Source organism: Dromaius novaehollandiae, chromosome 13 (genome assembly GCF_036370855.1).
Source record: "Dromaius novaehollandiae isolate bDroNov1 chromosome 13, bDroNov1.hap1, whole genome shotgun sequence".
In the NCBI taxonomy this organism is placed as follows: domain Eukaryota; kingdom Metazoa; phylum Chordata; class Aves; order Casuariiformes; family Dromaiidae; genus Dromaius; species Dromaius novaehollandiae.
The window spans coordinates 8,184,314-8,198,583 of record NC_088110.1 but is presented as its reverse complement, the minus strand read 5'-3'; positions in this window follow the sequence as shown (position 1 = coordinate 8,198,583).

The following is a 14,270-nucleotide window of genomic DNA, read 5'->3' as shown; positions in this document are numbered from 1 at the left end:
ACCAGTCAGCAATGACAGGAAGATCTCACTTGAACAAAGTATCACTAGCAGCTGCAGAAGTTTTGAAACAGACAGGTATTTATCTGAAAGAAGACACACAACAAGATGCTCTTATGTCTTATGTGTTGTATTAAACTATAGCAGTTCGGTGGAATACTATCCATTCCTTGCTGGGTGCTTTGCTAACACATATTGGGGTATTAAGGAATTCTTTTGTATTACTGTGGCATCTGCTAAAAATGTCAGATGTGATCACAGCCCTTGCAAAACAAGTATTTTAACAACCAAAACCTTATGATAGGTTATATTTCAGTGACTTGGAAACAACACTGCATTATCTGAGAAAACAGCACAGATGTTGCTTAATAAACTGTTCAGTTTATGCATTGTATTAACCTCATGAAACATTTATGCAAATCTTGCATTAACAAAAGGTAAAAGAATCATTATGGGTTATGAAGAAAACAATGTGACAACCTTTGTCTTTACCTCCGTATTTTATGGGGGCATTTTAACTCTTTGGGGTTTCTGTTTAGGATGACACAGGGGCATTACAGATTTTCATCTATTTTGTTTTCAGTTCTGCTATCGTTCCTTCCAGCTGATTTCACATTTTATAATGCTAATAGTGGGTGTATGGTTTTGAGTTTCTCTACTGTCAGCTGGTCAGTAGGTCTGGGGGATATATTTAATGGAATCTGACAGCTGATGGAACTGATCTCATTGAAAGGGGATTTGATATGTGGGATGAATGTGGTGACCCTCAATTCGCCATATTAATGACCATTATTATTCAAACTCTTGCAGCCAATATAACTCTTTTTCTTGGACACACCAGTACATGTGTATAAAAGAAATGACTTATGGATGAGTTAGTCCGTATACTGGTTTGAGTGCCATTTAGATAGCATGTCAAAACAGATTAGCTGTTTTACCCTGAGATAAAATTAAAGGAAAAGCCTTTGTACTTCGTATACTTGTAAACAAAGCAATCATAAGAATGGATAGTTTCAGTGGCCTGAGTCTGAAATCCAGCAAACACATACACCTTCGACTGTGAAAAAATGTACCTTGCTTTAGGCAATATAAAATACACAACAGTCAAATACTATTCTTCATTAAGTAAGCTGCAGCCAACAGGTCTTCCTCTGCTATAGGCTATGCAAAAAAATTGTGGGGACTCTCTGTGTTCAAATAATGTTTTGAAAAAGAGAGATGCATCAGCCTTGCTTTACTTACACCAGAATTTAGGTGACTACACCAGGAGTTTAGCAGAACATGGCATCCTGCATTGATTTGTGCCAAAATCTTCACTGTTTCATTTACTTTCTGCTTGTGGAATAGAAGGAATAAGTTGGACCAACCAAATCTATGCACAATAAGATAAATGAAGCTATATTCCAAAAAATTCTTTAAAAAATTCTTTCATTTTCTGGTAGAAGGGAAACTGGTCACAGATGATTTAAGAGATGCGTAAAGGATACAAAAGGAAATCTTAACATGTGAGCAAGAATCACCAGGAACTATTTGCTTTTAAATTACATGGTGCTGCTAATTTTTAGGTCAGAAATATAAAATCTATTATTGATCTTGAGCACTGTCTCCTATTTTGAATGTCTTTTAAAGCCAAGGGCACTCTAATGTTATTGAATCAATAACTGCTTTCACATTTTTGAAGCAAATATGCAATTTGTTTACACATCTTAAAGGCTACTAATGTACATTGCCTTTTATTTTCTATCATGTCTGAGAGGAGGTACTGTTCTATACTATTCAGCCAGGGTGCCTGCTGCGTTGGGCAGGACATTGAAAACCTTTGCAGCCTGGCCCCTGTGATGCATGAATAATGTAAGCATGCTCCATTTCTCTCCCCTTCCCTGCTTTAACAAGTTCTCCAGAGGGAGAGAAGACTTTGAAAGGAACCAGCTAAAATGAAGCCACCACCAAAATAATGCACCAAGACACTTGACCTACATACATAAGCATTGCAGCATATGAGGAATGCATCAAAAACCTTTAATTTATTAAGGAAACCATCTGAGAAAGAGGATGTAATTAGATCATAGCAGTGAGGTTCACATTTGGTTTCCATATTTTTGAGAATTCAGTCGACATTATAATATCTCAATTACTGTATGGTTTGAAAGGCTTAACCATATGATGACACTCAATTACTCATTCATCTAGCCAAAAATGTTAAAAGTCCTTGAAAGGTCAGTCCTTTAATCTTTTATTAATTGTCTTTATTTAAACATTGTCACCACATGGATGAGGCACTGCATTTCATGATCAGTTTATGGTCACTTGTCCATCCTGTATTGACAGAAATTCTAGCTAGGATTGTTTCTCAAATTTAATATCTGCACTTTCAAAACACAAAATAGAAATTGGAAGAAAGATGGACTTAGAAATTCACAAGTAACACAGGGACAAGGTAAAGTTAAAAGTTAAGGAAAGAAAGAGCTTCTTGTGCGTGCTAATTTTATTTGCACATTTTGGCCCTAGAGACGCTAACCCATGTTCAGTTTTCATATACCTTATGCAAATAGTCCTCTCATCTACCACAAGTTAAGCTAATATTGAAGTTCCTCTGTTCTTTATCATTTCATATTAGTTTTGCTGAAAATAAAATTGTTGTCATGAAAATAAAAATCAGCATTTAATATTTTGGAAATAATAAACCATGTCAAGATTCCATATGCATATCCATATTCCATATGCGTATCCATATTCCATCTGCAACAGGTTCTCAGCAGAGAAGAATGATAAAACCCTATGTCTGAATCTTTAGACCTGTGCATAGCCCTGACTGTCCCAAATTCTGATTATTAGTTCTAGCTAGGAATAATCCGTGTCCTAGTGTCAGTATATCATTTATGATCTTTCCATTGTTCCTATGCAAGAACTATTTCTTCTAATCTTCAGTAACATCTAGCTTTCATAACTTTCTGTTTATAATTTTGTGTCTTTAAGCCATCTATATCTGTGCATGCTTACATAGGCACATCTCTATACTATATACACAAAAACAGAAAAGCAAAGAATGCATAAAATACAAAATTATAGGAAAAAAAATGAAATACGACAGTCTGAGCCACTCCTAAATGCTTCAGCTTTCTAATCTCTTTGCACATCTACTATTGCACAGAAAAATTTGGACCAGAAATCAGTGATCATTTCAACTTATTTCAAGGGGAATGAATATAAAATAAAATAGAGGAAATTGGAAGAACCACTTTTTAGAGCTGTTTTTGTTCTACTTCATGTAAAATGAATATAAAACTCTACAGACTTTAGGACCCTGAATGCTACATAATCCCACATATTGGCTTGCTGAACCTAAGCCACAGCTGTTCTGATAACAGACCCTTTGAAATTGATGCAACTTTGACTAAAGGCAATATTTGCAGTAATGATGTTACATGAGTGGTAGATTAATCATTGCTACAGACATTTCTCAAGGTTTTCTTTGAGTTGCTTTTAAATGAGCCTGTGTAGTACTCTGAACACCTGAAACTCCATTTTCTTTTTTGCTTATGTTGTCAGAACGATCAGACGAAGAGGGTGAATTTCACTATTAGAAAAGGTAGGTTTTACTGTTTACTATGTTACTTAAACATAATAATTTTTATCATCAAATCATGTGAGCAAAGCTGGTTCCAACTGTTTAGTTCCGTTGTTATACATTAGTGGAAATACTCTACAAGGCAACACACATTTGAGAGGGATCTCACTGACAGAACAGGGCTCACAGAATACAGATTATTAATTTGTATTTGAATACAATCTATCAAGAAATTGCTGCGTATACATAAATTCACCAACTATGTGACTTGCATCAGCTATTCAAATTGAGGTATCCTGAAACAGAAAAATTCAGCTAGGAGAAAAAAACGTATTTTTTTAAACCAAACCACATTTTTGTAATCCAAAACTGAAAATATTGGAATTCATTTAAGTGCAGCTTCAGGTCAGCCTGTACTGTGGACGAAATATTTCCATTTCTGTACTTAATGATCTCAACATGAACTTTGTAGTGGACTACCAAACCATTCCATCTGTCAGTTAAGTCCATAGGTCTTGCCTAGCCTAAAACTAATGCTACTTTACCAAAATAAAGGAAGGCCATCGCCCCTGCCTCTTTTTCAAGCTAGTTAAACATGCTTGCTCAATACATGGCCAGGGATTGATTGCACTTTTCCTGTGAGAAGGTGACAAGCAGATGGATTTTCTCTGCACTTCCAGAAGCTGGGCTAAATGAGCACAGCAATGCTGCTGGACTAACTCCCCTCTTTTTCATTCCTTAAGAAGATATTGTTCCTTTCTCAGTGTTCAGTCTGTAATGTTTGCAGAGAACTTTTCATGGCAGTCTTGAAATTCAAATACATTCAGTGAAACTTTGGAAGCTTAGGTGAATAGAGATAAACAAAATTTCACCTCCTCATGTCAAGTGCTTCCTAGCGTTTGACTCTAGGCCTTCAAAGGCACCAAGCCAATAAAAACACTAGATCCACTATGGCCTGGATTTAGGCCATCTGAATATATCTCAAAACATCTACTAATATTTATTAATGTTTTTTACCTTCTTAGTTAATTTGTTTCCCTTGAGTAAACATCTAAAAATATAAAAATGAAGACAGCACCAGTCACTTCTGTCTGTCATAGAATCATTGAAGCAAGGCTATCCAGGACTGAAGCAATTTATTAATGTACTTGTTGGGTTTTTGATGCATCCAGGAAGACCTGCAGTGATCAAATTCTAAAATATGAAGAAAGTGATATTTTTATTTAAATCAAAGCTGTGGGGTTGTATTCAGACTAACCACGACATCACTGAGACTGACTGGCTAAGTCAAGGTTTTCATTATGTGACAATATTGACTGAAGAAAACAGCAAACCAGCCCTGGTATAAATCAATGAGCTTTTGCTAGGCTTTCACAAAATAAAAGACCTGCTGGATTCAGAAGTAAAATAATCAATGGTGTTACACTGAACAGGTTGCAGATTGCAGGGAACACAATTGAAGAGCCATTCATAGTAATAATAATTTAGAAATACTGAAAAAGAAACAGGTTTTATTATTAGATCTGAAATATTCAGTTTTTGAGGACATCCAAGATGCAAACACAGACAAGATGCAACAAGTACATGGTCCAGACAACTGATCTAGCTCAGTATCATACAAAGTTATTTTAGAAGGAAATTTACAACAAAAATTGTCATGTGAACAGCCCGAAAGAGTATCTAGATGTAAATGGGTAAAATGGAATAATTATATAAACACACACATATATATTTATATATATTGCTTATATATATATTATATATAAAAATATTAGTTTCAAACATTTATGGGTGTTTTTTTCAACTGATGTTTTCCTTATGAAAAGAATAAAGAAATCAAAGAAGTAAGAACCGGTAGATACCGGAGTGAATGGATATAGATTCCAGCCACATGATAAAGACAGTTCCTGTCTTTTAAGGTTTGGTTTGGGGATTCCAAAGGAAATGATTTCTTTCTTTTTCTTTGAATTGTGTTAACAGTTAAAACTTTGAGAACTCTTGGCAGAATGTTATTGGGGGTGCTCTCATAAATGCCAGCTACAGACAGTTCTAAATCTGATTGACCTTTCCTGGTGATAAAACATCTGGAATTATCTGTCTGGCCTTGGCAGGACTGCACACGTGGCATACTGGAAACTTAGACTTATGGATCCTTAATTCAATAGTCATTTAGATAAACTGAGGAAAAAGAGGACTGCCCAAATTAATACTTAGGAAAGAATTTTACTACTTATTTTTACTAAACTTTACCTTCAACTGAAGCTAAAATGAGGCTTGCTTTAGTCAAAAAGAGACAGTATGCCTGTAAAATGCATTTCACTCTATCAAAAATAACTGGCATTACATAACCATAGCCTCTTCCTTTGACAAATATGCTTCTGAGAGGCACTGAGACATATATAATTATAGGCTAAAAAAATGCTAAAAACGTTATGTACCACACACATGCAGCATAACAGCTTGATTTCATCATAACACTTAAATGCAATATTTTTCTGCCTAGTATTATATTAATATGATAAAGAGCAGCCAGCCAAAAAATAGCTGAAGAGCTGCAAAGTGATTTCAGAAATTGAAAAGCCATTTCGAATGTTTGGTAAGCATTAACATGCTCACTGCACCCTATCAAAACCAGCTGCTCGCCCATAATTCTAACCTTTTCCCTTTCAAAAATACAAGGCCTTGAAATCCTATATTAATGAGAAATGAATATAGTAATTGAAAGAGTAAATGTAATTATAAGAGAAACCTCCCACCGTCAAAATCCTTCTCTTATTACATCAGCCTGTTCTACTAAAGGAGCAATTTGAAAATGTGTTTCCATGCAGATACTTGTGCTGATCAACAATATATGTTTAGAGAAATTGCAGAACATGTCTTTCTGCCACTTAGTGACTGATCTAAGTGAACAGTCACCTGCTACAGCACTAATTAACAGATGTAGGGACACAGAGAGATATAGGTTGAGAAAGTGCAGTGCCCAAGAATGGGTCTTACAACAGCAAACCTGCTGAACAGACAGACATCTAAATGAGTTGATATAAAATGTTAAAGATTGGATTTGCCTCAGTTCCCATGTCTCCCCTACATTAAGATGCCTCCCCACAGCTCTGAATCAGGCATTGATATGAACCCAGGATTCATCATTCAAAAGCTCTTCCAGGTCTCAAGTCACTCCCTTAGGTTCAGAAAACTCGTTCAGAGCTGTCTTTTAGAGAACATCAGAGAGCAAGCAGCTGCTCACCATTTACACAACTAGCTGCCAACACTCACAGTGGTGGTGCAAAACACAGACTTTGTGTCCTTCCGAACCTGAGGCATTTCAAAATTGTGGCTTCTGCTTCTCTAGAGAGCACTTTCACCACCAGCTGAGAGGCTAGACTGGAGTGGGACACTCCACATATTTCCTGTTGAAGGTACATCCCTATAAAGGAAAGATGCCAAATTGCCTGGAACATACATCAGCATTATTTCACACACATACATAGTGTAAGCAACACCCAGATTACAGTTAAATGAAGAAACTTTATTCACCAAAGAATGAAAGAGAAGGATGGCTAAGGTAGAGAATACATTCTGAACTAGTCATCATACCACTGTCCTAGCTTTTGAAAATGCTTCTGGAAGTCTAGGCAGCACCCACGTTTATTAAGAGCCTAACTCTCACTGGTTTTCCAAAGAACTAGGACTCCCGCATCGCTTAAATAATTTTGGAAAGCTCAGTCATCATGAAAAAACACATCAACTATCGTTTTAACAAAATTACAGTAATATGAAATACTGTGTACACATAATACTGGCTCAGATTTCTCTTTGGGTAAAAGTCAAGTGTGCTGTCAAGATTAGTCTAAACTTAGAGGAATGCAGCCTTTTCAGAAAAAGTTGACTTTTTCAAGCCCCCTGTATCTTGAAAATGCCAATGCTGTTCAGGAGTTCTTAATTCAGGAGTTCTTTTGGCTATTTCACTTTGTTATTCTAATAGAAACAGAGGAAATATAGTTTAAATTTACAAAACAGCTTTTCCAGTAATAATTCAGATGTTTAGAAACTATTAAAAATAATCTCTCAGTCTCTTGGCTAATGATGTCTCTCCTCCAGCTATCATATTGGTTAACTTTTGTTCTAAAGAGAACAATTCTAGAGATCCTAAGTCACAAACCTCTTATATGATAATACATCTGATTTTGCACTTTGAAAGTTCATGAATGCACCACTTTGAAGTTTTTAAGTTGCTCAGACTCGTTAGACTGACACTGGGGCAGATCCCAACTGGCTTCACAGTATAGCTCACATACAGATATTAAATAAACTTAGATGTCTGATTTAGCGTCCCTTGATTCTGCCTCGAAGTGGAACAGAAGAATAACCCCAAACTACCGTTTGTACCTCATCCTAAAATATATCTGGACAATGAACCCTTAGTGTGCAATGGGAATGTTGTCCCAAGGTAAGCCTACACCGCAGAGTTTTACCAGTGCAGCTATGTTACCTCAGGTGTGAAAAAGTCACACTTTGCTGACATTCCTATGCCCACATAATCCCTTTTGTGGATGCAGATGTTCTGACAGAAGACAGCTTTTACTGGCTTCTTCTTTCTTATTGTTCATTTTCTTAGTATAATGATGCTGGTGGGAAAACTCCCTCCATCAGCATAAGTTGCCCCTACACTAAGGGGTGCTCTTCCAGCATAGTAGCAGAGGACTGCGATACAGCTAGAGTCAGAGTAAGGATGAGTACCTTACTTTCTAAGTAAGACCTTATGTTTCCATGAGTGTCTTTTCGGTGCCTGCAGTCATTGTTAAGTACTCCAAGTTGTTTTCTTGTGTTACAAGGACAGTCAAATATCCAGTAGGCAGTAAGTGTACCCCCAGCCATTTACATGCAGAAATCCTGAAGAAACCATCTTGGAAAGTAGAGAAACCTAGCCTTCAAGTTGCAAACTTTCAGATAAATACATCATTTTGTTTGCAATTCAGAAATGAAAAGCTTTGTTCTACACTCAAATACAATTTATTGGGTAGCTCTTTTACCCAAGAAACACCCTTAATCATTTGTCTCTCTTCGCACTTCCAGATCTCTAACTAGCATTCCTAGCAGTATGTAGGATATGGCTGAAAGCAGAGTGGCTGCCAGTTAGTCTACATAAACTCACTCTGGTGCTAGCACATAATCATATGCTCTGTAAAGCACTTCAAGATGTCTAACTACTAGAAAAGCAGTGTAAAAATTTGAAGTTGCCATTGTTTGTAAATTTGCAAACTTCACTAGCAAAGATCTCAGCAATTAACAGCTGCATGCACTGCAATCTTAAAGAATAACCAATTCCATAGATAAATAAACAAATAAGAAAACTTTAAAGTGATGAAGTCTTCAAGTTAAAAATGAAAGATTACATATTATGCAAAATTAGCATTGCATTAGGAACAACAGCTACTACCCTTACCTTATCCAGATGGGATTTCTCCTCACTGTCACCGTCAGAAAACTCCTTCCCCGCTCCCTTCCCCCCACCCTCCAATTGATGGCATTCAGGAAGGCAGGTCAGCATTCACAGCACTAGAGACATTTACACAGAGGCTCCACATGACCAGTGCAGGTCAACTGTTGAGCTGATAGAACAATTTACACTAAAGACTCTTTGTCATTGGAATTAGCAAAGATGCAAAAACTAGAAACATTTGAAAAAATGCACAAGAACAACAAACAAAAAAGTTGCTCTGTATTATGACACTACCTTTGATAAAAAATTCATAACAGGCTCAGGTTCCAAAGAATAAGCATTGACTAATCAGTATCTTATTACTGTATAATACCAAGAAGATGGCCAAATGCATCAAAAAAAGGAACAAGCTGGCAGACGACATGGCAGACAACGGCATCTCTTACTATAATCTTTGAAGGTAAAAAGGACAAGTAAATCACACACTTTGAAGCAGATTGAAAGTGTTTCTAATATTGAAATGGAGGAGACATTTATCCCTTTTAAGTTGCACATAAAAGTAATTTTGCATCTGTATTACCAAAACTCCCTTAGTGTGTTTTATTACGGCATTTCCATTTTCCCCCAAATGTACGTAGCCTCTCTCCTTCAGAAGCTGTAAGAGCACAACTCTCGTAAGGGGCAAGCTGCATCCTAGTTTTGCTTAAATGACCAGCCTAGAACACGAGAGCATGATCAGAGGCAAATATTCCAACCTCTGTGCTTCATTCCTCTGTCCTTTCCTCCCTGCTTCTTCCAGTAAGTATTCTAGGAGTTCAGTGCAGGATGCTTTCTATGGAGTTCTGAAAAAATTAGTAGGGATTTGGTACAACAGACGTTCATAGCTCAAAATCAAGCAGAAAAAAGCCCTACTCTAGAGAAAATAAGGCCTCATAATACTCCAGGATCATCCTGGGAGGTGCCAAGCATCTAAGATCATAGAAGAGTTGGTGGAAACTGTAGGTGCTAGAGGTATCAGGTAAAAACATTGGTTCTGTTCAAGTCCATGGCAAAATCCCACTGGTTTCTATGGAGACTGGATTTTACTCACAGATCTGAGTGCCAAATCTTAAAAAACAAACCAAAAAAAGTTAAAAACATATATGTTCACATACATATTTAGGCTTTGAAATAAGTTTTACTTAGATTTTTCAATTGGAAAAAGAAATTAAATAACATTTAGAACAATTTAAGAACACTGGCTAGGATTTCCAAGAATCCAAACAGTTAACTGAGCAAATCCTATTGAAATTAAGTGGAATTTGATCCTCAAGGCCACTTGAAAGTCCCATCTATAGAGACCTAGGAGCCAAACTTCAAGATACTATTACTATTTTTTTTAATCTTCATCTGTCTTAAGTCATATGCTTTTCTATTTATCATCACCATTTCTGAGACCGCTGAATTGCACCTAGCACAATGGAGTCGTGTTCTCAAACTAAAATTCTTGGTTGTCGAAACAAGGCTATTCAAGTGTCGTTTGTGAACCAAATCCACTCAAGGGGTACAATCAAAAAGCACAGAATATGTAGGTGGTTGATCCAGGTACATACCAGGCCCTGTGCAGCTGCCAGTGTAGGTAAATTACCGCTTATGAATTCATAAAATTTCCTTGTTCCTCCCTGTGCGCTTACACTCTAGTGAGGCGAACAGGCAGATTGGGTGAGGCTAGCTTCTCTCTGCCCACACATAGGCATGAGGCAGGAGCTAAGAGCAATCAGAAGCAAAGGCTGGGATCGTGTTTCCCCATATTACCTCCCTTTCCTTTCTCACCCCGAATATACAGTGTGACTTACCTAGCCTCTTTCCAAAAACCTCTCTATATTACTGTAATACAAATTGTAAATAAAAATCAAATAATAAAAATCAAGGTGATCATACGGATCATCTTGAATGACCTCCTATATAAGACATATGAAGTTTGGGTCAAGAGTGTGCTTTTGAGGTGAATCATCCCCCATTTCCACTTTAAGCGAGCAATCATAGAGAAGGCTCAGAGATCCAAAACTGGATAAAACCAAACTGGAAGATTTGCTCCAAGAATGCACCTGGTGGACTCCAACCACTAATAGGCATCCAAGGAATCAGAGGTAGGATGAAATTAAGCCTTGAACATGTATAGTGTCCTCAGTACCAACTGTTCTGCTCCCCACAGATCCATTCCTTTTGGGTTACACCACTTACTAATGTAGACAAAGCCTAAGAATAGCCCACACTGATTCTGTTCTGCAAGTACCTCTGTCAAGACATCTATTGCCAGTAATAATTTTTAAGTTGTTTGATATATGAGGAAAGAAAGACGTAAAGAACTGGCATTTAATTTCATTACGGTATTATTTTTAGTTGTTGAAAAGTTTTGCTTAAAATGATTAATGTGTATAAATCTATATAGCTAGTTATATATTAACGATTGTGTTGCATAGGTAAGAATAAAAGAAAATTCATTATTTCATTTCATTTATCAAACATTTAATAAGAATGTCATCACTTAATCCTCCCTGCCTTATAACTATAATAGCTTACTTCCTTGAGCTTTGCTTTGTCCGTGAAGCTATGCATTCATTTTTTGGTCTTACGGCAAAAATTACTCCTTTTCCATAATTGCCTAATGGAGTCTAAAAAAGCTCTTGGGAATCCACAAAGGCTAAAAACATGAGTAATAGCTAGATGCACAACAAGTTTTCAGCAAGAATGCATGGGATGCTTCCATTTTTCTTCCTGGGACACATTCAAATATTTACTCCAATTCACACAATTTTCTGAAAATAGTATCTCCAAGCAGCATACCCTCAAAATCTAAGAATATGGTCAGTAAACAAAAATCACTTCTCTAATGCATTAACTGCTTCAGAGGTGAAATGAAAGTACTTAGAAGGGAGAAAAAGGAAGGGAGAAGGTATTTTAAGTTGTGATGTCATACTATCCGTGTTCTTCCAAAATACTTTGTTTTGTTTTGGTTTTTTTTTCCACTAAACATAATTTAATACTAATTCTGAGGCAGGGAATCATAAAAGTTTTAAATATATCTGCACTTGGATCCTTAAAAAAAATACCCCTATATTACCACCTTGAGTTGACTGAAACAATGTGTTGGGGTATGGGGGGGGGGGCTTGTTTTGTTTTTCTTTTTTAAAAAAAATGTAGATACTTCTGAAAAATCTTGCTAGGCAGCAAGTAGCAGTAGCAGATATTTCTAAATGCAGCTGGTTGAGATTAACCTCAAAACTACCTAAAACGTTTATTTATCATTTTATAATAATCCGAACGACCTTTTAACAGCACTAGAATTTTGCACCATTTTGAGTTACCAATCCTGATAAAAGCTTTCCTGTTTCTAACATTTTTTCATTCACATCAGCATCTTCACCACATCCATTTCTTTTGTAGCCTGCTCCCCCACCCCACACTCACCCTCTCAGTTCCTATCTTTGCTTTTGAAGATGTTTACTTTTGTACTACCATTCACTGCCAAATTATTTTGATTTCATACAAATTTAAACAGAACCTGTCCATCCCCATAAGCCTCAAAGCCTATGAGCTCATTAGGTTCAAGTGTGAAAAAGGAATAGGATTAGCAGACAACTTCTAAAACACTGTGTAGTGTTACATAAACTGCTTCTCAGGTAATGCAACAGATGTTTAAGGCACTGCCAGCTAGAAGCATAGATTCTTTACTTATGTGCAGTTGAAAGAAACTGCACTCACGTGCTCATGCAAAGATACAACATTCACATAGTTTTCATGTTTTCTTCTGAAGACTGGAATCCCTAGGTTCCGCCAAATTAAAAAAACGTATATTCCTTGGAACATACAGACTTTTTTTTTAAAATTCAGGTGAGTGCCAGCACTTATTAACTTTAATGAATTATAACTAATTAATAAGCATATATGATAAAAACTACCCTCTCCATCTTCCCAACAACTGTCAGCTGCTGTAGCCCTCCATCACCCAGCTACGTATCCTAGGATTCAGGCACAGTACCACAGGCCAAATAGCTCTGAGGATCGAGTATTGTACAGACTTCATCTTAACCTACGGCCTTCCCTTAAAAGTTGTAACTCAGCAAGTCCACAACAGTATGAAGCAACTATTCAATATCTTAGATAAGGAGGTATACTCTGCCTAAAGAAAGACACCCTGACAGCCCCATACTGTCAGCAAAACTGTTATCAACATGAGTACTATGTGCCTAGGGAGAAAAATACCTTACCCTGTTCCAAGCAATACCTTTCAACTTGCTAACTACATGGGAGCACCCAGTGCCTCATATGAGCCATCAGGTTTGTAAAAGGGAAAAATTGGTCACAGGGACTGCTCACACGTACAAAGTCAAGCCAAAGCCAGAAATACTGTGCTAATGCCTGAGAGCCAGAACAGTCAGCAACTGGCAGGATTCAACTGTATACATCTTGTAATTTTAACATGAAAATGCTTTTGGAAATTACTATGTCTTTTTCTTGAAAATTACTTTTCTTTTTTTTAATGGGTAAATATGCATCTCCTGATTGAGATGTAAGATCCAATTTATATTGGGAGCAGGGGCCGTTTGTTCCTCTGTGCTAAGCAAACATCTGGCACCTTAAGCTGCCATAAATAAAGAATAGTGGATACATTTTAAAACTCAGCTGTCCACAGCCCTTATCCTTTTGGAATTTCATACATTGATTTTGTTACAATGAAAGCAACTGTACTTCAAGGCATGTACAAAGAAGACCTCTTTTCTTCAAAAAATAGCTATGGTAAAATATTAGTTCATATAGTAGGAAAAAAGCACCAACTTTAAATCCCCCCAGATTTGAAAACCATTGTTTAATTTACATGTATCAATAACTCACGTATCATTTTTTCCAGGAAACTGTAAGAGAGTTACTTTCTTAAATTAACGATTTATCACACCTTCTTTATGGCTTTCACAATGACATTTGCTTAATACAGTTTGCGCTTACTATTATTACAGGTCTACACCTGTAAATACATTGCAGTATCATTTTGAAATAACTCAGTTTTACTTTACAAAAAGACACACATGCAGCAGTCAGACTAGCACAGATGAAGAAGCATAAAAGCAAAACAGAGAATCTATTTGTATAAATATATAAACTATGCTGATACTAAAGCTTTGGACTCTCTAGTTATATGATTTTATTCCCCATCAAAACAGTCAAAGTTTAGATGAGTTCCATTTCTCTTGATGATTGTGTGTAAATCCCTGTAACATTCACTGA